Source organism: Panulirus ornatus, chromosome 4 (genome assembly GCF_036320965.1).
Source record: "Panulirus ornatus isolate Po-2019 chromosome 4, ASM3632096v1, whole genome shotgun sequence".
Taxonomy (NCBI): domain Eukaryota; kingdom Metazoa; phylum Arthropoda; class Malacostraca; order Decapoda; family Palinuridae; genus Panulirus; species Panulirus ornatus.
The window spans coordinates 28,737,397-28,763,006 of record NC_092227.1 but is presented as its reverse complement, the minus strand read 5'-3'; positions in this window follow the sequence as shown (position 1 = coordinate 28,763,006).

The following is a 25,610-nucleotide window of genomic DNA, read 5'->3' as shown; positions in this document are numbered from 1 at the left end:
TTGTAACCCCATTAAATCTGCTCTCTCACCGGAGGCTCCTTGGAGTCAAATGGTTCAGTCATGCTTTATTGTGGCAAGGTTGGGCACGGGTGAGGGAGTGCTGGTCTCGGGTGAAGGAATCCAGAGACTGTGCCAAGGGTAGGCCTGTGAGATTCTTCTCAGTTTTAGGGCCACCTAGTAATGTAAGTGAGGCTAACCCTGCTCTTAGGAAAGTGGGGGCTGCGAGAGTGGTAATCAGTCCTTATTAGTGGATCAGTTTCGTGAGAACTACAACGCGTTCCTGTCTGAGGGATATATTAGCAGATTTGGGATGCGACGAAAAGTCACCGTATTACGGGATTCTGGTGCGCTGCAGTCCCTGATGTTGGATGGCTTGGTGCCGCGAGGAGAGTCTGGAGACCGAGTCTTGTTAGACGGACCTCCACTAGTCGATATGCTTGTAGAAACAGATCTCTTCACGGGGCCAAGTTCCTGTAGGGATTGTATATAGGTTGCGTCTCAGGAGTAGACTTTGTGTCAGGCAATGACCTAGCGGATGGAAAGATGAACGCAGCGCCGATGTTGCCTACGGGACCAATGGAGTCCACGGACGCAGCGTAGCTTGAGGAAGAGGTGCCAAAAACAGTCTCCGAGTACGAAGATGCCAGGTCCATGAGAGCTGGCGCCGCAGGCTGTGTGCCTGAGGACATAAGCCGTTAAAACGGAGGGAGTAAGTAAGCTTTTTAAGAGTGAAGACAGTGAAGTGAAGCTGTGTGATGCCCACTTTGTTGGTGTAGACTCTGTCGAGGGAGAGATTGAAGACATCCTCTGAAGATAAAACTAGTGAGGTGTGCGATACCTCATGTGTTAGTTTCGAGTCCGAACATGACTCAGCGGGTGAAACTGATGATCTGTCTCCGGCCCATTTAAGGGGAAGCCAGGAATGGATGACAAGCCGTTATGATGAACGGTCTCGATTGAGGAGCTTCGAGACGGGCGACGAGGTGTTGCATTTATTACCCCAACAGGTACTTATACGACGTGTTTGAAGCAGAATGTTCTGGCTTGCAAGATCCACCTTCCAGCGGGAGTTGCAAGCAACTTGGAGGACGATCTAGTTGTGGGCCCCCTAGGGACCTAGGGACCTGTCGGAGGCGTGGAGAAGGAGGAGAAGCTTTTCTTATTACGAACCTGCGTGTTCGTTGTGTCTATGATAAAGAATTTATATGCTTAGATAAGACATGTGGTGACCTAGGAGGTCCTAAGAGATTCCTCGATCGGTCCCACGTGTACCTGTGATCTCACACACCTCAAGTCAAGTGGACAAAATTAGCGGGGCATATCGCAATCGTCCGGTAATTACTTCTCAGGCCCCACTGTCATGTGACTCGGTGTCAGCGACGAGGTCATGTCTGAGAAAGTTCGCACACCCATCCCGGCTGTGTCATCAGAGATACAGGGCTGGGCAGTTAGACAGTATAAGGGCCGGACCTTAGGCCTCCTCCAGCCAGTCACGTCGGGATGAGGGCGTGACAATCAATCTTTTGAACAATCAAGAGTAGTTGCGGTCATTCCTACCTATCGTAGCCGAAGGTGGCGGGTCAAGACGTGGTTAGGCTGTTTCCGCCTTGCTGTTCTTTTAGATAAAAGGTTTAGACGACAGTCTAGCAGCCGATTCCTTCAGCAATCCCGTGCCAAACAAGTAGGTAATGTGGTTTCCTCGTTTCGAACCCCGTAGCCACCGCTGCCCTAGATTGTAAGATGTTATGCTGTGTCATGTCAGGTCTGAGTGTAACGATGTATAATAACATGTCGTAGAATTGTCCAACGAATAAGTGTTTTGTGTCATGTTTCTATAGTCAACTTGTCATAAAGGAAAGAGATCTCCTGGTTTGAAATCTTAACTGGAACGCAGAATGTGGAATATTGAATGGTAAGTGTTAACAAAACTGTTTGTACCCGATTAATGTGCTTTGTTATCTTGTATTATTTCTTGTATTATATGTAGATTTAACCCTGGTGTTTGCTTTCATCCCATAACGTTAAGATAGCGTTATCCAGTGTGCGTAAAAAATGTAATTAAAGACCCTGCTAACTGACGTTCTTGCCAGGAGTTCGTAACAGCTACATTGTTATGTAGCGGCAATTTTGTTCTGTAAAGTACACTGTGGTGTAGGGCTGGAGTTTTTTTGTGTGACAACATTGTGGTGTAGTACCAGAGTTGTGTTATGTTATGCCACATAATTTTGTAACGCTAGTGTTGTGTTTTGTGAAGCCACATTGTGCCAGACGTGTTGTGTGATGCCACATAGTTGTGTAGTACTAAAGTTGTTTTAAGTGATGCCACATTGTGATGTAGTACCAGATTTGAGTTGTGAGATGCCTCATTGTGGTGTAGTGTCAGAGTTGTGTTGTGTTATTCAGCATAGTTCTGTAGTCCTGGAGTTGTTTTTTGTGATGCTACATTGTGATATAGTGCCAGAGTTAAGTTGTGGGATGCCACATAATGTGGTGTAGAGCCAGTTGTGTTGTATCATGCCACTTAGTTGTGTAGTGCCAGATCTGTGTTTTGTGTTGCCACTTTGTGGTGTAGTGTCAGAGTTGTGTTGTGTGATGCCACACTGTGGTGTGCCAGAGCTGGTTTGTGTGATGCCATAAATCTGTGTAGTGTCAGAGTTATTTTTTGTGTTGCCGCAACATTACGGTGTACTGCCAGAGTAGTGTTGTGTGATGCCATATTGTGGTGTAGTGTTAGATTCGTGTCGTGTGATACCACATAGTTGTGCAGTGCCAGACTTATCTTTTGTGATGTTACGTTGTGGTGTAGTGCCTGAGTTGTGTTGTGTGATGTCACATTGTGGTGTAGTGCCTGAGTTGTGTTGAGTGATGCCACATTGTGGTGTAGTGCCTGAGTTGTGTTGTGTGATGTCACATTGTGGTGTAGTGCCTGAGTTGTGTTGTGTGATGTCACATTGTGGTGTAGTGCCTGAGTTGTGTTGTGTGATGTCACATTGTGGTGTAGTGCCTGAGTTGTGTTGTGTGATGTCACATTGTGGTGTAGTGCCTGAGTTGTGTTGAGTGATGTCACATTGTGGTGTAGTGCCTGAGTTGTGTTGAGTGATGCCACATTGTGGTGTAGTGCCTGAGTTGTGTTGTGTGATGTCACATTGTGGTGTAGTGCCTGAGTTGTGTTGAGTGATGCCACATTGTGGTGTAGTGCCTGAGTTGTGTTGTGTGATGTCACATTGTGGTGTAGTGCCTGAGTTGTGTTGTGTGATGTCACATTGTGGTGTAGTGCCTGAGTTGTGTTGTGTGATGTCACATTGTGGTGTAGTGCCTGAGTTGTGTTGTGTGATGTCACATTGTGGTGTAGTGCCTGAGTTGTGTTGTGTGATGTCACATTGTGGTGTAGTGCCTGAGTTGTGTTGTGTGATGTCACATTGTGGTGTAGTGCCTGAGTTGTGTTGTGTGATGTCACATTGTGGTGTAGTGCCTGAGTTGTGTTGTGTGATGTCACATTGTGGTGTAGTGCCTGAGTTGTGTTGTGTGATGTCACATTTTGGTGTAGTGCCTGAGTTGTGCTGTGTGATGCAAAGTTGTGACTTAGTGCCACATCCGTGTTAGGTGGTGCCACATTAGTGCCATGTGGCGTCAAAGTCATGTTGTGTGGTATCAAAGTGGTCGTGCCATCGTCTTTGTTCTGACGCAACGTATGATCTTCAGTTAAGGTTGCACTCGTGTTCATGTGGTTGAAGATAAGTACAAGTGGGTGCCGGCAGGTGCAGGTGGGTGCAAATGGTTATAGATTGGTATGTATTCTTTGAAGCAAGTGGATAGGTGAAGTAGATACAAGTAGGTGCAGGTGGCTGTAGATGGGTGTAAGTGTGTATTGATGGGTGTAAAGGGTGTAAGTGGTTGCAGTTTGGTGCAAACAGGTGGAAGCTGGTAAGAATTAATACAGGTAAATACAGGTAAGTATAGATGGGAGCAGGTGGGGTAAGGTAGGTAAAAGGGGTTTTATGTGGTTGCAGGTGGCGCAAGGAGGTGTAGGTGGATATAAGCTAGTGAAAAAGTAAGTAGGTGAGTGAATGTACATAGATGCAAGTAAGTTAGGGTTGGCGTAGGTCGGTGCAAGAGGTGAACGCAGATGTAATTGGATACAGGTGGTTGTCGGTGGATTTGAGGGAAGTAGGTGGCTTCAGGTGGCTGCAAATATATGCGAGTGGATGCAGATTAATACAGATTGATTTAGCATTATGTAGGCGGTTAAGGCTGGATATCAATGGGTGTAGGTAGGTGTGAGTGGGTGCAGAGGCATGCACGTGGGTGTACTTGGGGTAGGTGTGTGTTTCTAAAGTGCGAGAATGTAGGTGAGTGGAAGCATGCGCAGGTGGATGTATGTGAGAGCTAGCAGGTATAAATGTGTGCAAGTGGGCCTACAGGGATATATATTCAGTTGAAGGTGGGTGACGGTGGGTATAAGTGGGTGCAGATGGGTGAAGGTGGTTGTACGTTACGCTAGAGGCAGCTTCAGTCGAGCAGGTGCTACGAAACCAGGTCGGCCGTCCAATGAAGACAGTCCACAAATAGAGGTTCTCTAGATATGATTGACAACCTCCAGATATTGTACCATAAGCCAGAGATAGTCTCCAAATATTGCACCATGAGTCAGAGATGGTCTCCATATATTGCACCATAAGCCAGAGATAGCCTCCAAATATTGCATCATAAGCCAGAGACAGCCTGCAATTATTGCACCAAAGGCGAGACAAATCCTCCGGATATGGCCTCTAGATACAGCACCGTAAGCCAGAGACAACCTCCAGATATGGCACCACAGACCATAGAAGGGCTCTAGATAAGTCACAATAGGCCAGAGACAACCTCTAGATATGGCATCATAAGCCAGAGATAGCTGCCAGATACGGCACTATAAGCTTAACAGCCTCCAGATATGGTGCCATAATTCAGAAACCCCCCACCCCTCATGGTTCGGCAAAATAGGTTAGAGACAACTTTAAAATATGGCACCATAAGCCATAGACAGCCTCCATATTCGGCACTATAATCCAGAGAAAACCTCCGATTATGACACATGGCATAAGCCACACAGAGCCTCCTCATACGGTAACATATGTCAGACAGTTGTTAGATGTGGCACCATATGTAAGAGACAACCTCCAATCATATTACCATTAGCCAGAGACAGCCAGAACTAACCTCTAACCTTTGGCACCATAGTCTAAACACAGCCTCCATATCATAAACCAGAGATAGCCTTCAGGTATGGCACCATAAACCAGAGACAGCTTCTAGATACGGCACCATAAGCCAGAAATAGACTCTAGATATGGCACCATAAACCAAGGAAATCCCTCCAGGCATGACATCATAAGTCAGAGACAGCCTTCAGCATACGTCACTATGAGCCATAGACAGCCTCCAGTTATAGCACCATAAGCCAGAGACAGCCTCTACATATCGTAACCATAAGCCAGAGAAGCCTGCAGATATGGCACCATAAGCCACAAAGAGCCTCCAGATACGGCACCATAAACCAGAAATAGCCTCTAGATATGGCATCATAAGCCAAAAACGGCTTCCAGGTTTGGCCCCATAAATCAAAGATAGTCTTTAAGTATGGCACGATAAGATAGAGATAACCTCGAAATATAGAACCATAAGCTAGAGACGACATCCACGTAAGAAAAAATAAGCCAATGACAATCTCCAGTTACGGCACCTTATGCTGCAGACAGCCTCTAAAAGCGGCACTACACGCTAGAGACAGCTTCCAGATATGGCAGCATAAGCTAGTGACAACGTTTAGATAGTCATCCTTCAGATATGGAACCGTAAGTTAAAGACAGCATTTGAATATGGCATCATACGCCAGAGACACTCTCAAGATATGATATAATAAGCCAGAGACTGTCTCTAGATATGGCGAGATAAACAAGAAACAGCCTCTAGAAACGGCACCCTAAGCCAGTGACAACCTTCAGATGTGGGACCATAAGCTGGAGTTAATTTCTATATATGGAGCCATAGACTGGAGACAACAACCAGATAAGGCAACATATGCCAGAGACAGTCTCCCGAGAAGGCACCATAACCCAGGATAAGCCTTTAGATACGGAGCCATAAGCCAGAGACAGCCTCTAGATATAGCACCATAAGCTAGAAAAAAACTCCGGATATGGAAGCATAAGCTAGAGATGACATACAGATAAGGCACCATAAGCCAGAAACAACCTCCAGATAAGGCGCCATAAGCCAGAGACAGCCTTTCGATATGGCACCATAAGCCAAAGACAGCCTTGAGATATGACATCATAAAGAAGATATAGTCTTCAGATATGGCACCGAAAGCCAGAAACAGACTCGCGGTAAGGCACTATAATGCAGAGATGGCCATCAGTTTTTTTTTTCCTTTTTTTATGTTGAAGGCTCCAGTCACGGACAAAAGTCCATGTCAAGGCCGGGCCTTAATTGAAATGTAGAGAGATATATGAAACGGACAAAGAAAAGACAAGGGAAAGTATTTACGAATTTTTGAGAACGTGAAAGACCTGTCTTTTGAAATGGGTTATAGTTATTGGGAAAGACATGAGAAGGCAGAGAGGTCCAAAGTTTCGACGTGTAGGGAAAACAGCAGGTATCAAAACGGCCCACCCTTGAGTTGCTAGTAGCCACAAAATAATCATGGAGCGCAACAGCTGGTCGAGTATTGCGTGGTCTAGCAAGTGGTGAGGGCACACAAGCAGCCAGCTTTTGGGGGCAAAAACCAAAGTAATAACAATAGAAAAGGGAGAGTGAACCAACATTGTGGCGTAGGGCAAGAGAGTCAACAAAAAGTGTAGGAAGACAGGACAGAACCTTGAGGGACACCGCTGTCGATGGAGGAAAGGGAAGAAGCTGATCCATCAACAACCACAGCGATACATGGGCCGGAGAGGAGGCTAGATATAAAGGAGCAAAGTGAGGGAGGGAAGCCAAAAGAAGGGAGCTTAGGGGTGAGACCCCAATGCCACAGTCTGTCAAAAGCCTTAGATATGTCAAGGGCAACTACGAATGACTCACCAAAATCTTTCAGGGATGATGGCCAAACATTAGTAAGATTGGAAAGAATGGATCTTGCCTTACGGATGCATACTGGTGATCAGAGAGAAGATTGTGATTTTCGCGGTGTTTAAGGATATGGGAGCTGAGGAGGGATTCGAAGACTCTGGAAATGGTAGATGTCATCGCAACAGGACGATAGTTGGAGGAGTCAGAACGATCACGCTTCTTAGGGGTGGGATGTATCAAAGCATGTTTCCAAGGAGAAGGAAAAATTTTGGTTTTTAAACAGAAACTGAACAGACGAGAAAACACAGGTGCAAGTTCAGAGACACACTCTTTTAGCACACGGGGATGGATGCCTGGCTTGTGTTTAGAGAAAGAAGCGCTTTTCCGACAGTCCAAAAAAAGATTACGGGAAGATACATAGGATTAGTAAGAGGAGCATCAGGAGGTAGAGGAATGTTAGTCATATAAGGTGGAGTTAGAGGAGAAACCGATACCAAAGAGTGTTGCTTTTTCAACAGGAGAGCTATCGTACCGTCAGAACGGAAAAGTAAGAGCAAGGTAGAGCGACAGATGTTGTTAGAGATTTCTTTAGCTAAAGACCAGAAAGACCTATCAATGGATGACGAGGAGAGTTTATCACTCTTCCTTTGAGACAATAGGCTAGTACCAGCTTCCTGGCATGGCACTAAAAGCCAGAGACATCATCTAGATATGGCACGATAAGCTACAGATAACTTCCAGATATGGAACAATGAGGTAGAGACATCTAGATTAGGCAACATGCGCCTGAGGCAGCCTCCAGATACGGTACCGTGGGACAGAGACAATCTTCAGGTACGGTTACCATAAGCCAGAGAAAACATTTCGATGCGGCATCATAAACTAGAGACCTTCTCCAATAACGGCACAATAAGCGAGAGAAAACCTCTAAATATGACAGTAGCCAGAGACAGCCTCCAGAGATGGCACCATAAGCCTGAAAGAGCTTCTAGATATGACACCATAAGTGAAAGACAGCCTCCAAATATAGAACCTAAACCAGAGACATCTTTAGGCTATGGCACCATAATTCAGAAACAGTCTGTAGATATAGCACCATAAATCAGAGAAAACCTCTAGATATGGTACCATAAGCCAGAAACAGCCTCTAGGCACAGCAACATAAGCCAGAAACAGCCTCCAGGTATGGCACAATTAGCCAAAGACAGCCTCCAGATATGGCACAATATGCCAGAGACAGCCTTCAGATTTGGCTCCATAAGCAAGAGACAACTTCCACATATGGCACCATGAATCAGAGACTACCTTCACTCATGGTATCATACACCAGATGTAGCAAGATAAACAACAGACAGCCTTTAGATAAGGCACCATAAGCCAGAGATAACTTCTAGACGTGGCACTATAAACCAAAGAAAGCCTCTAGATTCTTCCCCATAAGGCAAAGGCAAACTCCAAATTATGATACCGTAAGCCAAAGACAGCCATCAGATACTATACCATAAACTAGGCTCAGCTTCCACATCATAAGCCAGAGACAACCCATAAGCCAGAGATAACCTCTAGATAGGTCACAATAAAGCAAACTGTCTTCAGATATGGCATGATGAACCAAAGACAGCCTACAGATGTAGAAAAATAAGCTACACAACCTCCAACTATGGCATCTTAAGCCAGGAATAACCTCCAGATGCGGTACCATAAGTATGAGATAGTCACTAAATATGGTCGCTATAAGACAAAGACAGCCTCTAGATATGGCATCATAAGCAAGAGGTAGCTTCCACATACTGCACTATAAACTAGAGGCAACCTCTAGATATGGTACTGTAAGCAAGATATAAGCTCCAGATAGGTAACTATAAGTTAGAGACAACATCCAGAAAAGGCGGAATAAACAAGAGACAACCTCTAGATACAACAACATAAGCCAGAGTCAGCCTTCAGATACGGCAGTATATGCCTGAGTCAGCCTCCAGATACTGCACCATGTCAAAGACTATTTCCAGATAAGATATCATAACTCAGACATAGCCTCTAAATACAGCACCATAAGCCAGACACAATCACTGCAGTAGATATGGTCTTCATAAGCCAGACACAGCATCCTGATGAAGCCTTATAAGCCAGAGATAAACTCTAATTATGGTACCAATAATTCAGAGGCGGCCTGCTGAAATGGCATCATAAGCCTGAGACAGCCTTTAGATACGGCACTATAAACCAGATACAGCCTCTTGGTAGGGCACCACAAGTCAGAGTTGGCCTCCATGTATGACACCAGAAACCAGAAACAGCCTCTAAATATGGTACCTTGAGCCAGAGACATCCTCCAGGTATGGCACCACAAATCAGACAGCCTCCAAATATAGCACAATAAACCAGAGAAAACCTCCAGATATTGCACCATAAACAAGATAACCCCCAGATAAGGCACCAGAAAGCAAAGAAAGCCTCCAGATCTAGTACCATGAACGAGTCAATCTCCAGACATGGCACCATAAGTCAGATGTGGCACTACAAGCTAGGGACAACCTCCAGATATGGCTCTGCAAGACGGTTGACGGCTGCCACATGGGGATGACTGAGCCTGTGTTGTAGAAGGCCATCGGGCACACCTCACAAACCTGCTGATGATGGCTATCATATATTGCATAATGACCCCTGGTAGCTGGATGTCTGATATAAACCACTGAATCAGGTTCATGAGATGGCAAATATGGCTCATTATGCCGGGGTTGACGGCCGCTGCTTACAGCTTAGTCGGCCACGGCCGGAGACGCTAGACGAACGTCCATAAACCACTTTTATGTCCAATGTTTGGAGCGTTACACTGGCTTATAAAGTAAGGAAATTCGACTCATAATTACCTACTCGATAAGGGTGATATTTCCCAGCCGTAACATTATCAGATTTTGGTGAAGAAATATGAGAGCCTAGTCTGATACGATCCATAACGACCGGCCTGAACTTTGGATCTTTCCATTATATTTGTGGTGCTGATGACGTAATTAATGAAGGAGTTGACAAACTGCTCCATGATGAATGTCTGGCTTAGTTATCATGCCAGAACCTCCACCACTGGGCCTCAGAGCCCCCATCATCATACCCATCCACTCCCACTGTCCCAACCCCCCTTACCACCACCCCATTGTCTCTACCACTTGATCATCCTCACACTTTCCCTACCACTGATCATCCTCACACTTTCCCTACCACTTGATCATCCTCACACTGTCCCTACCACCTGATCATCCTCACACTGTCCCTACCACTTGATCATCCTCACACTGTCCCTACCACCTGATCATCCTCACACTGTCCCTACCACTTGATCATCCTCACACTGTCCCTACCACTTGATCATCCTCACACTGTCCCTACCACCTGATCATCCTCACACTGTCCCTACCACTTGATCATCCTCACACTGTCCCTACCACTTGATCATCCTCACACTGTCCCTACCACTTGATCATCCTCACACTGTCCCTACCACTTGATCATCCTCACACTGTCCCTACCACTTGATCATCCTCACACTGCCCCTACCACTTGATCATCCTCACACTGTCCCTACCACCTGATCATCCTCACACTGTCCCTACCACTTGATCATCCTCACACTGTCCCTACCACTTGATCATCCTCACACTGCCCCTACCACTTGATCATCCTCACACTGTCCCTGCCACCAAATCATCCTCACACTGTCCCTACCACCTGATCATCTTCACAGTGTCACTACCACATGATCATCCTCACACTGTCCCTACCACCTGAACTCCCTAGCACCTGATCATCCTTAAACTGCCCCTACAACCTAATTGTCCTCACACCGCCCTTACCACATGATCATCCTCAAACTGCCCCTACCACCTGATCATCCTCACAATGTCCCTACCACCTGGTCATCCTCACAATGTCCCTACCACCTGATAGTCCTCACACTGTCCCTACCACCTGATCATCCTCACACTGTCCCTACCACCTGGTCATCCTCACACTGTCCCTACCACCTGATAGTCCTCACACTGCCCCTACCACCTGATCATCCTCACAATGTCCCTACCACCTGATAGTCCTCACACTGTCCCTACCACCTGATAGTCCTCACACTGCCCCTACCACCTGATCATCTTCACAATGTCCCTACCACCTGATAGTCCTCACACTGTCCCTACCACCTGATAGTCCTCACACTGCCCCTACCACCTGATCATCTTCACAATGTCCCTACCACCTGATAGTCCTCACACTGTCCCTACCACCTGATAGTCCTCACACTGCCCCTACCACCTGATCATCCTCACACTGTCCCTACCACCTGGTCATCCTCACACTGTCCCTACCACCTGATAGTCCTCACACTGTCCCTACCACCTGATAGTCCTCACACTGTCCCTACCACCTGATCATCCTCACACTGTCCCTACCACCTGGTCATCCTCACACTGTCCCTACCACCTGATAGTCCTCACACTGCCCCTACCACCTGATCATCCTCACAATGTCCCTACCACCTGATAGTCCTCACACTGTCCCTACCACCTGATAGTCCTCACACTGCCCCTACCACCTGATCATCTTCACAATGTCCCTACCACCTGATAGTCCTCACACTGCACCTACCACCTGATAGTCCTCACACTGCACCTACCACCTGATAGTCTTTACACTATCCCTACCACCTGATAATTCACATTGTCCCTACCACCTGATTGTCCTCACACTGCCCCTACCACCTGATTGTACTCACATTATCCCTACCACCTGATTGTCCTCACACTGCCCCTGCCACCTGATTGTCCTCACACTGTCCCTACCACCTGATTGTCCTCACACTGCCCCTACCACATGATTGTACTCACATTATCCCTACCACCTGATTGTCCTCACACTGCCCCTACCATCTGATTGTCCTCACATTATCCCTACCACCTGATTGTCCTCACACTGCCCCTACCACCTGATTGTCCTCATATTATCCCTACCACCTGATTGTCTTCACACTGCCCCTGCCACCTGATTGTCCTCACACTGTCCCTACCACCTGATTGTCTTCACACTGCCCCTACCACCTGATTGTTCTTAAATTCCCCCCCCCCCGGCCAATCTCCCACTGTTTCCATCCGGTGACTACCTTCCTACTGTCCTTACCCCATGACCACCCTCCAAATGTCCCCACTCCATGACGAGCCTCCCACTGACCGCTCTCCCACTGACCACTCTCCCACTGTTCCCATCCCGTGACTACCTTCCTACTGTCCCCACCCCATGACCACCCTTCCATCATTCCCACCCTACGAACATCCTCCTATTGACCCCATTCCCTTACTACCCACCCACTATCTCCACTCCCTGACCCCTTTCCCACTGTCCTAGCCCCCCTACCACCTCCTATCTCTTCCCAAGCTCATTAATCTAACCGCCACCCCACTTCGTTCTCTATGAGCTCCTCCCTACTCTTAATTCTTAGCTTTTTCTTTTTCTCTCAAGTTCCTGCCTCGCCACACAACCTTACACATCCAAGCGATCATCTTAACTAATTGATTACAACAATCCTGTACTATACCTTTCATAACAACGCCCCCTACAACGTCCCTGGACATCATCCCCATACCATATCTCACATGATATCCCACATAAACCTCACAAAACATTTCATCACAATACATCATCCCTACACAACACCGAAACATAACACCTATCAAATCCTCTCCAATGAAATATTTCAACCCTCACCTCAACAAAACCAGAATAGGGGATTTCAACTGAAAACAGATGAATTAGAGGAACTTAGCCTTTCATGCAGACAAAGTCATGTATACAAGAGAATTTCTTATGCCAACATGTCAGTAAACGGTCTAGGATGAGAGTGGCAGAAGGACTGGTACACAATCACCGCTGAATGTTATGTTTACACATTTTAGTGTGGATGTTGAGCATATCATATATGATACACCGCTTGGAGAAAGTGATCATGTTATACCTACGTTTGCCTGTAATAAATAACGAAGAAATGATAAGGTAGAGGAAAACAATAATATAATGAAAGATATCAAAAAGCAGAACAACCTAGAAATATGCAGTGACAATAATATAAGTGACACTCTAGCCAGCAACATTTGCTGGAAATAAGAGGACAAGGAAAGAGCACAACAGATAAGAAAGGAGAAACAGAAAAAAACAATGTAAAAACATTGAAGACAATGCAGAAGCGCATCAGAGTTTCCCATAATCTACAATGAATATGTTTTCAGAAAAGTAGCAGCTCATCAGGCTAAGAGAGAGAAGAATGTAGATGATGATGTAATGATGAGATGAAGACCTGAACAGCAAGTTCAGAAGTGCTTTCATAGTGCTTTCATAGTAGAAAACACTATAGACTCAGCACCAGTGAGTTGGATTGGTGAAGCGGTATTAGAGAGCATGAAGACGCCCTGAAAAGTCATTAACAAAGTAATAAAAAGTCTTGACCCATACAATCCTCAAGGACCTGATAATATTTCATCACATGTGCTGCAGATGTGTGCAGGTGCACCAGACAAACCTTTTGAAATGCTGATCAAGATGCCGCTGGAAGAAAACGAAAATGCCAAGGGAGTGGAAAGGGCAAAATTCATACCTGTCCATAAGAACAGAGAAGGGAACCGGCAGTTAACTACAGAACCGCCTTACTGACGGTTTTCGTCTTCAAGCTTCTGGAAAACATTATTAGAAAGCAAACTAATGACTTTCTACAGAGGAGAAACGATCTAGATAAGAGAGCACAAAATTTTAGGGAAAGAAAGTCATGTGTAACAAACCTCAGACTTATACGAGGAATTGAGATCTGTCTTAGACAGGCATGGAAGGCTGGGTAGATTGTTCGTATCTGGATTGCCAAAAAGTATTTGAACTGACCTACGCAGGAGGTTCAATAAAAAGGTGGATCACCAGGCAGTAATAAGGGGTTAACACCTACGATGGATAGTTATCTAAGTGGAGGAGAATAAAGGACGCATGTCGGTACGCCTTGTTCAAATGGGTTTATGTCACTAGCGGAGTGTCACAGGGTTTTGTTCTGGGACCAATACTATTCTTGACCTATGCATGCAAATGACTTGACTGAAGTTTTAGACTCCTATCTGAATATGTTTGCAGATGATGCAAAGGTCATGAGGAAAGTAAAAAGTGTAGAGGAAACATTGACAAACTACAAAGTTGGTGTGATATATTGTTGAAGTTTATTCTAAATAAACACAAGGTAATGTGGATGAGCTGCAATGCAAGGAGGCCTCGAAATCAATATAAATTAGCAGGAAAACAGCTGCAGGAATCTGTGTGAGAGAAAGACTTGGGAGGGGACATCGTCACACACCTGGCGCTAGAGTCCCACCTTAGAAGATTTAAGGAGACCAAATGTTTGCTAGCATATATTATAGTGACATTCAGATTCACAGACAGAATATAGAATATGCTTCTCAAGTTAGGTCGTCGCAACTAATGAAGCACGATGAACTAGCAGAGAAGGTCTAGAAGAAAGGAACAGAGATGGTACTAGAGTTAAGAGTTGAGTTGCCGTGATAACCAAGAGACTTTAAGTTTACCCTCAAGTAAGAATGACGAATGAGAGTGCCCTCACCACAACAATTAAGTTTTTGAAACAGATCGAAGAAGTTGACAGTGAACAGCACTTCAAAACATGCAAAAGAGGGCATGAAATCTAGCATGAAACTTGTTAAAAGATTGTAAAGAAATATTATTCTTTTAGAGCTGAGATGAATGGAATAGAATGAATGAACATAGAGTCAATGCCAACAGCATGTATGAGTTTTAAGAAGTTCTGTGATAAATGTTCAAGAAATAGAGCCCAGCGAGAGAAAAACTCCCTACCCGTACTTGATGAATAAGAAAACAGACATAATGGCCTCCATGGTGTAATGGTTAGGTTTACGAACAAGTTAGCATTGGCCCGCCAATTCGAATCATGTGCGCTGCAGGCAACTTACATCCACCCTAGGTGTCATCCTCCGTTCGGGGGTAGTCAAAAAAATGAGCAATTGGCTTACGTGTGTATACACACACACACACACACACACACACACACACACACACACACACACACACACATATATATATATATATATATATATATATATATATATATATATATATATATATATATATATATATATATATATATATATATATATATTTTTTTTTTTTTCATCGTTCATACTACTTGCCATTTCCCGCGTTAGCGAGGTGGCGTTAAAAAGAGAGAACTGAGCCTTTGAGGGATTATCTTCACTTGGCCCCCTTCTCTGTTCCTTCTTTTGTAAGATAGAAAAAGAGAGGGAAGGATTTCCAGCACACCGCTCCGTTCCCTTTTAGTCGCCTTCTACGTCACACAGGGAATACGTGGGAAGTATTCTTTCTCCCCTATCCACAGGGAGAATATATTTATATTATTTACTTATTTATTTTGCTTTGTCGCTGTCTCCCGCGTTAGCGAGGTAGCGCAAGGAAACAGACGAAAGAAATGGCACAACCCACCCCCATACACATGTATATACATACACGTCCACACAGGCAAATATACATACCTATACATCTCAATGTACATATATATATATATACACACACAGACACATACATATATACCCATGCACACAATTCACACTGTCTTCCTTTATTCATTCTCATCGCCACCTCGCCACACATGGAATACCATCCCCCTCCCCCCTCATGTGTGCAAGGTAGCGCTAGGAAAAGACAACAAAGGCCCCATTCGTTCACACTCAGTCTCTAGCTGTCATGAAATAATGCCCGAAACCACAGCTCCCTTTCCACATCCAGGTCCCACACAACATTCCATGGTTTACCCCAGACGCTTCACATGCCCTGATTCAATCCACTGACAACACGTCAACCCCGGTATACCACATCGATCCAATTCACTCTATTCCTTGCCCTCATTTCACCCTCCTGCATGTTCAGGCCCCGATCACTCAAAATCTTTTTCACTCCATCTTTCCACCTCCAATTTGGTCTCCCACTTCTCCTCGTTCCCTCCACCTCCGACACATATATCCTCTTCGTCAATCTTTCCTCACTCATTCTCTCCATGTGCCCAAACAATTTCAAAACACCCTCTTCTGCTCTCTCAACCACACTCTTTTTATTTCCACACATCACTCTTACCCTTACATTACTTACTCGATCAAACCACCTCACACCACACATTGTCCTCAAACATCTCATTTCCAGCACATCCACCCTCCTGCGCACAACTCTATCCATAGCCCACGCCTCGCAACCATACAACATTGTTGGAATCACTATTCCTTCAAACATACCCATTTTTGCTTTCCGAGATAATGTTCTCGACTTCCACACATTCTTCAAGGCTCCCTGGATTTTCGCCCCCTCCCCCACCCTATGATTCACTTCCGCTTCCATGGTTCCATCCGCTGCCAGATCCACTCCCAGAACACTTTACTTCCTCCAGTTTCTCTCCATTCAAACTTACCTCCCAATTGACTTGACCCTCAACCCTACTGTACCTAATAACCTTGCTCTTATTCATATTTACTCTTAACTTTCTTCTTTCACACACTTTACAAAACTCAGTCACCAGCTTCTGCAGTTTCTCACATGAATCAGCCACCAGCGTTGTATCATCAGCGAACGACAACTGACTCACTTCCCAAGCTTTCTCATCCACAACAGACTTCATACTTGCCCCTCTTTCCAAAACTCCTGCATTCACCTCCCTAACAACCCCATCCATAAACAAATTAAACAACCATGGAGACATCACACACCCCTGCCGCAAACCTACATTCACTGAGAACCAATCACTTTCCTCTCTTCCTACACGTACACATGCCTTACATCCTCGATAAAAACTTTTCACTGCTTCTAACAACTTGCCTTCCACACCATATATTCTTAATACATTCCACAGAGCATCTCTATCAACTCTATCATATGCTTTCTCCAGATTCTTATATCCTACATACAAATCTAATTGCTTTTCTAAGTATTTCTCACATACATTCTTCAAAGCAAACAACTGATCCACACATCCTCTACCACTTCCGAAACCACACTGCTCTTCCCCAATCTGATGCTCTGTACATGCCTTCACTCTCTCAATCAATACCCTCCCTTAAAATTTACCAGGAATACTCAACAAACTTATACCTCTGTAATTTGCGCACTCACTCTTATCCCCTCTGCCTTTGTACAATGGCACAATGCACGCATTCCGCCAATCCTCAGGCACCTCACCATGAGTCATACATACATTAAATAACCTTACCAAACAGTCAACAATACAGTCACCCCCTTTTTTAATAGATTCCACTGCAATACCATCCAAACCTGCTGCCTTGCCGGCTTTCATCTTCCGCAAAGCTTTTACTACCTCTTCTCTTTACCAAATCATTTTCCCTAACCCTCTCACTTTGCACATCAACTCGACCAAAACACCCTATATCTGCCACTCTATCATCAAACACATTCAATAAACCTTCAAAATACTCACTCCATCTCCTTCTCACATCACCACTACTTGTTATCACCTCCCCATTAGCGTCCTTCACTGAAATTCCCATTTGCTCCCATGTCTTACGCACTTTATTTACCTCCTTCCAGAACATCTTTTCATTCTCCCAAAGATTTAATGATACTCTCTCACCGGAACTCTCATTTGCCCTCTTTTTCACCTCTTGCACCTTTCTCTTGACCTCCTGTCTCTTTCTTTTATACATCTCCCACTCAATTGCATTTTTCCGTGCAAAAATCGTCCAAATGCCTCTATCTTCTCTTTCACTAATAATCTTACTTCTTCATCCCACCACTCACTACCCTTTCTAATCAACCCACCTCCCACTCTTCTCATGCCACAAGCATCTTTTGCGCACTCCATCACTGATTCCCTAAATACATCCCATTCCTCCCCCACTCCCCTAACTTCCATTGTTCTCACCTTTTTCCATTCTGTACCCAGTCTCTCCTGGTACTTCCTCACACAAGTCTCCTTCCCAAGCTCACTTACTCTCGCCACCCTCTTCACCACAACATTCACTCTTCTTTTCTGAAAACTCATACAAATCTTCACCTTAGCCCTCCAGTTGCACCTCTCAGCACATTAACATCCAAAAGTCTCTCTTTCGCGCGCCTGTCAATTAACACGTAATACAATAACTCTCCCTGGCCATCTCTCCTACTTACATACGTATATCTCGCTTTTTAAACCAGGTATTCCCCAATCACCAGTCCTTTTTCAACACAAAAATCTACAAGCTCCTCGCCATTTTCATTTACAACACAATGAACACCCCATGTATACCAATTATTCCCTCAACTGCCACATTACTCACCTTTGCATTCAAATCACCCATCACTATAACCCGGCCTTGTGCATGAACAACACTAACACACTCATTCACGTGTTCCCAAAACATCTGCCTCTCATGATCTTTCTTCTCTTGCCCGGGTGCATATGCACCAATAATCACCCATCTCTCTCCATCAACTTTCAGTTTTACCCATATTGATAGAGAATTTACTTTCTTACATTCTATCACACACTCCCACAATATATATATATATATATATATATATATATATATATATATATATATATATATATATATATATATATATATATATATATATATATATATATATATATATATATATATATATATATATATATATATATATATATATATATATATATATATATATATATATATATATATATATATATATATATATATATATATATATATATATATATATATATATATATATATATATATATATATATATATATATATATATATATATATATATATATATATATATATATATATATATATATATATATATATATATATATATATATATATATATATATATATATATATATATATATATATATATATATATATATATATATATATATATATATATATATATATATATATATATATATATATATATATATATATATATATATATATATATATATATATATATATATATATATATATATATATATATATATATATATATATATATATATATATATATATATATATATATATATATATATATATATATATATATATATATATATATATATATATATATATATATATATATATATATATATATATATATATATATATATATATATATATATATATATATATATATATATATATATATATATATATATATATATATATATATATATATATATATATATATATATATATATATATATATATATATATATATATATATATATATATAGTGAAAGCTTTGCGGAAGATGAAAGCCGGCAAGGCAGCAGGTTTGGATGGTATTGCAGTGGAATTTATTAAAAAAGGGGGTGACTGTATTGTTGACTGGTTGGTAAGGTTATTTAATGTATGTATGACTCATGGTGAGGTGCCTGAGGATTGGCGGAATGCGTGCATAGTGCCATTGTACAAAGGCAAAGGGGATAAGAGTGAGTGTTCAAATTACAGAGGTATAAGTTTGTTGAGTATTCCTGGTAAATTATATGGGAGGGTATTGATTGAGAGGGTGAAGGCATGTACAGAGCATCAGATTGGGGAAGAGCAGTGTGGTTTCAGAAGTGGTAGAGGATGTGTGGATCAGGTGTTTGCTTTGAAGAATGTATGTGAGAAATACTTAGAAAAGCAAATGGATTTATATGTAGCATTTATGGATCTGGAGAAGGCATATGATAGAGTTGATAGAGATGCTCTGTGGAAGGTATTAAGAATATATGGTGTGGGAGGAAAGTTGTTAGAAGCAGTGAAAAGTTTTTATCGAGGATGTAAGGCATGTGTACGTGTAGGAAGAGAGGAAAGTGATTGGTTCTCAGTGAATGTAGGTTAGCGGCAGGGGTGTGTGATGTCTCCATGGTTGTTTAATTTGTTTATGGATGGGGTTGTTAGGGAGGTAAATGCAAGAGTTTTGGAAAGAGGGGCAAGTATGAAGTCTGTTGGGGATGAGAGAGCTTGGGAAGTGAGTCAGTTGTTGTTCGCTGATGATACAGCGCTGGTGGCTGATTCATGTGAGAAACTGCAGAAGCTGGTGACTGAGTTTGGTAAAGTGTGTGGAAGAAGAAAGTTAAGAGTAAATGTGAATAAGAGCAAGGTTATTAGGTACAGTATGGTTGAGGGTCAAGTCAATTGGGAGGTGAGTTTGAATGGAGAAAAACTGGAGGAAGTGAAGTGTTTTAGATATCTGGGAGTGGATCTGGCAGCGGATGGAACCATGGAAGCGGAAGTGGATCATAGGGTGGGGGAGGGGGCGAAAATTCTGGGGGCCTTGAAGAATGTGTGGAAGTCGAGAACATTATCTCGGAAAGCAAAAATATGTATGTTTGAAGGAATAGTGGTTCCAACAATGTTGTATGGTTGCGAGGCGTGGGCTATGGATAGAGTTGTGCGCAGGAGGATGGATGTGCTGGAAATGAGATGTTTGAGGACAATGTGTGGTGTGAGGTGGTTTGATCGAGTGAGTAACGTAAGGGTAAGAGAGATGTGTGGAAATAAAAAGAACGTGGTTGAGAGAGCAGAAGAGGGTGTTTTGAAGTGGTTTGGGCACATGGAGAGAATGAGTGAGGAAAGATTGACCAAGAGGATATATGTGTCGGAGGTGGAGGGAACGAGGAGAAGAGGGCGACCAAATTGGAGGTGGAAAGATGGAGTGAAAAAGATTTTGTGTGATCGGGGCCTGAACATGCAGGAGGGTGAAAGGAGGGCAAGGAATAGAGTGAATTGGAGCGATGTGGTATACCGGGGTTGACGTGCTGTCAGTGGATTGAATCAAGGCATGTGAAGCGTCTGGGGTAAACCATGGAAAGCTGTGTAGGTATGTATACTTGCGTGTGTGGACGTATGTATATACATGTGTATGGGGGGGGGTTGGGCCATTTCTTTGGTCTGTTTCCTTACGCTACCTCGCAAACGCGGGAGACAGCGACAAAGTATAATAATATAATAATAATAATATGTATATATATATATATATATATATATATATATATATATATATATATTTTTTTTTTTTTTTTTTTTTTTTTTCATACTATTCGCCATTTCCCGCGATAGCGAGGTAGCGTTAAGAACAGAGGACTGGGACTTTTTTGGAATATCCTCACCTGGCCCCCTCTGTTTCTTCTTTTGGAAAATTGAAAAAAAAAAAGAGAGAGGTTAGGATTTCCAGCCCCCCTCTCCCTCCCCTTTTAGTCGCCTTCTACGACACGCAGGGAATACGTGGGATGTATTCTTAATCCCCTATCCCCGGTGATATATATATATATACATATTATCCCTGGTGATAGGGGAGAAAGAATACTTCCCACGTATTCCCTGCGTGTTGTAGAAGGCGACTAAAAGGGGAGGGAGCGGGGGGCTGGAAATCCTCCCCTCTTGTTTTTTTTTTTTTTTTTTTTTTTAATTTTCCAAAAGAAGGAACAGAGAAGGGGGCCAGGTGAGGATATTCCCTCAGAGGACCAGTCCTCTGTTCTTAACGCTACCTTGCTAATGCGGGAAATGGCGAATAGTTTGAAAGAAAGAAAGATATATATCTTTACGTCTTGGGAGTAAAGTCAGGGGTTAGTGAGACGACAAGAGCAAGGGAACGAGAAGCACTACTCCTGAATCAGGAGTTGTGGGAGTATGTGATAGAGTGAAAGAGAGTAAATTCTAGATTGATATGGGTAAAACTGAAAGTTGATGGAGAGAGATGGGTGATTATTGGTGCATATGCACCTGGGCATGAGAAGAAAGATCATGAGAGGCAAGTGTTTTGGGAGCAGCTGAATGAGTGTGTTAGTGGTTTTGATGCAAAAGACCGGGTTATAGTGATGGGTGATTTGAATGCAAAGGTGAGTAATGTTGCAGTTGAGGGAATAATTGGTATACATGGAGTGTTCAGTGTTCTAAATGGAAATGGTGAAGAGCTTGTAGATTTATGTGATGAAAAAAGGACTTGTGATTGGGAACACCTGGTTTGAAAAGCGAGATATACATAAGTATACGTATGTCAGTAAGAGAGATGGCGAGAGAGCGTTATTGGATTACGTGTTAATTGATAGACTCACGAAAGAGAGACTTTTCGATATTAATGTGCTGAGAGGTGTAACTGGAGGGATGTCTGATCATTATCTTGTGAAAGCGAAGGTGAAGATTTGTGGGGGTTTTCAGAAAAGAAGAGAGAATGTTGGGGTGAAGAGAGTGGTGAGAGTAAGTGAGCTTGGGAAGGAGACTTGTGTGAGGAAGTACCAGGAGAGACTGAGTACAGAATGGAAAAAGGAGAGAACAAAGGAGATAAGGGGAGTGGGGGAGGAATGGGATGTATTCAGGGAAGCAGTGATTCCTTGCGCAAAAGGTGCTTGTGGCATGAGGAGCGTGGGAGGTGGGTTGATAAGAAAAGGTAGTGAGTGGTGGGATGAAGAAGTAAGATTATTAGTGAAAGAGAAGAGAGAGGCATTTGGACGATTTTTGCAGGGAAAAAATGCAAATGAGTGGGAGAGGTATAAAAGAAAGAGGCAGGAGGTCAAGAGAAAAGAGCAAGAGGTGAAAAACAGGAGGAAGTAAAGTGTTTTAGATATCTGGGAGTGGATCTGGCAGCGGATGGAACCATGGAAGCGGAAGTGGATCATAGGGTGGGGGAGGGGGCGAAAATCCTGGGATCCTTGAAGAATGTGTGGAAGTCGAGAACATTATCTCGGAAAGCAAAAATGGGTATGTTTGAAGGAATAGTGGTTCCAACAATGTGTATGGTTGCGAGGCGTGGGCTATGGATAGAGTTGTGCGCAGGAGGGTGGATGTGCTGGAAATGAGATGTTTGAGGACAAATTGTGGTGTGAGGTGTTTTGATCGAGTAAGTAACCCTCTTCTGCTCTCTCAACCACGCTCTTTTTATTTCCACACATCTCTCTTACCCTTACGTTACTTAATCAAACCACCTCACACCACACATTGTCCTCAAACATCTCATTTCCAGCACATCCACCCTCCTGCGCACAACTATGTCCATAGCCCACGCCTCGCAACCATACACATTGTTGGAACCACTATTCCTTCAAACATACCCATTTTTGCTTTCCGAGATAATGTTCTCGACTTCCACACATTCTTCAAGGATCCCAGGATTTTCGCCCCCTCCCCCACCCTATGATCCACTTCCGCTTCCATGGTTCCATCCGCTGCCAGATCCACTCCCAGATATCTAAAACTCTTTACTTCCTCCAGTTTTTCTCCATTCAAATTTACCTCCCAATTGACTTGACCCTCAACCCTACTGTACCTATGGTCAACCTTGCTCTTATTCACATTTAATCTCAACTTCCTTCTTTCACACACTTTACCATATATATATATATATATATATATATGTATATATATATATATATATATATATATATATATATATATATATATATATATATATATATATATATATATATATATATATATATATATATATATATATATATATATATATATATATATATATATTCTTTTTCTTTCTTTTAAACTATTCGTCATTTCCCGCGTTAGCGAAGTAGCGTTAAGAACAGAGGACTGGGCCTTTTTTGGAATATCCTCACTTGGCCCCTCTGTTCCTTGTTTTGGAAAATTAAAAAAAAAACGAGAGGGGAGGATTTCCAGCCCCCCCGCTCCCTCCCCTTTTAGTCGCCTTCTACGACACGCAGGGAATACGTGGGAAGTATTCTTAATCCCCTATCCCCAGGGATATATATATATATATATATATATATATATATATATATATATATATATATATATATATATATATATATATATATATATATATATATATATTTTATTGTATTTATTTTGCTTTGTCGCTGTCTCCCGCGTTAGCGAGGTACCGCAAGGAAACAGACGAAGGAAAGGCCGAACCCACCCACATACACATGTACATACATACACGTCCACACACGCAAATATATATACCTATACATCTCAATGTACACATATATATACAGACACAGACATACACATATATACACATGTACATAATTCATACTATCTGCCCTTATTTATTCCTATCGCTCCCTCGCCACACATGTAATAACAACCCCCTCCCGCCTCAAGTATGCGAGGTAGCGCTAGGAAAAGACAACAAAGGCCCCATTCGTCCACACTCAGTCTCTAGCTGTCATATAATAATGCAAAGAAACCAGGGCTCCCTTTCCACATCCAGGCCCCACAGAACTTTCCATGGTTTACCCCAGACGCTTCACATGCCCTGGTTGAATCCATTGACAGCACGTCGACCACGGTATACCACATCGTTCTAATTCAATCTATTCCTTGCACGCCTTTCACCCTCCTGCATGTTCAGGCCCCGATCAAACAAAATCTTTTTCACTTCATCTTTCCACCTCCAATTTGGTCTCCCACTTGTCTTCGTTCCCTCCACCTCTGACACATATATCCTCTTGGTTAATCTTTCCTCACTCATTCTTTCCAAGTGGCCAAGCCATTTCAAACACCCTCTTCTTCTCTCTCAACCACACTCTTTTTATTTCCACACATCTCTCTTGCCCTTTCATTACATACTTGATCAATCCACCTCACACCACATATTGTCCTCAAACATCTCATTTCCAGCACATCCATCCTCCTGCGCACAACTCTATCCATAGCCCACGCTTCGCAGCCATACAACATTGTTGAAGCTACTATTCCTTCAAAAATACCCATTTTTGCTTTCCGAGATAATGTTCTCGACTTCCTAAGATTCTTCAAGGCTCCCAAAATTTTCGTCAACTTCCCCACCCTATGATTCACTTCCGCTTCCATGTTTCCATCCGCTGCCAGATGCACTCCCAGATATCTAAAACACTTTACTTTCTCCAGTTTTTCTCCATTCAAACTTACCTCCCAATTGACTAGACCCTCAACCCTACTGTACCTAATAACCTTTCTCTTATTCACATTTACTCTTAACTTTCTTCTTTCACACACTTTACCAAACTCAGTCACCAGCTTCTGTAGTTTCTCACATGAATCAGCCACCAGCGCTGTATCATCAGCGAACAACAACTGACTCACTTCCAAAGCTCTCTCATCCACAACAGACTTCATACTTGCCACTCATTTCAAAACTCTTGCATTCACCTCCCTAACAACACCATCCATAAACAAATTAGTCAACCATGGAGACATCACACACCCCTGCCGCAAACCTACATTCACTGAGAACCAATCACTTTCCTCTCTTCCTACACGTACACATGCCTTACATTCTCGATAAAAACTTTTCACTGCTTCTAACAACTTGCCTCCACACCATATATTCTTAATACCTTCCACAGAGCATCTCTATCAAATCTCACTTATGCCTTCTCCATATCCATAAATGCTATATACAAAACCATTTCTTTTCTAGGTATTTCTCACATACATTCTTCAAAGCAAACACCTGATCCACACATCCTCTACCACTTCGGAAACCACACTGCTCTTCCCCAATCAGATGCTCTATACATCCTTCATCCT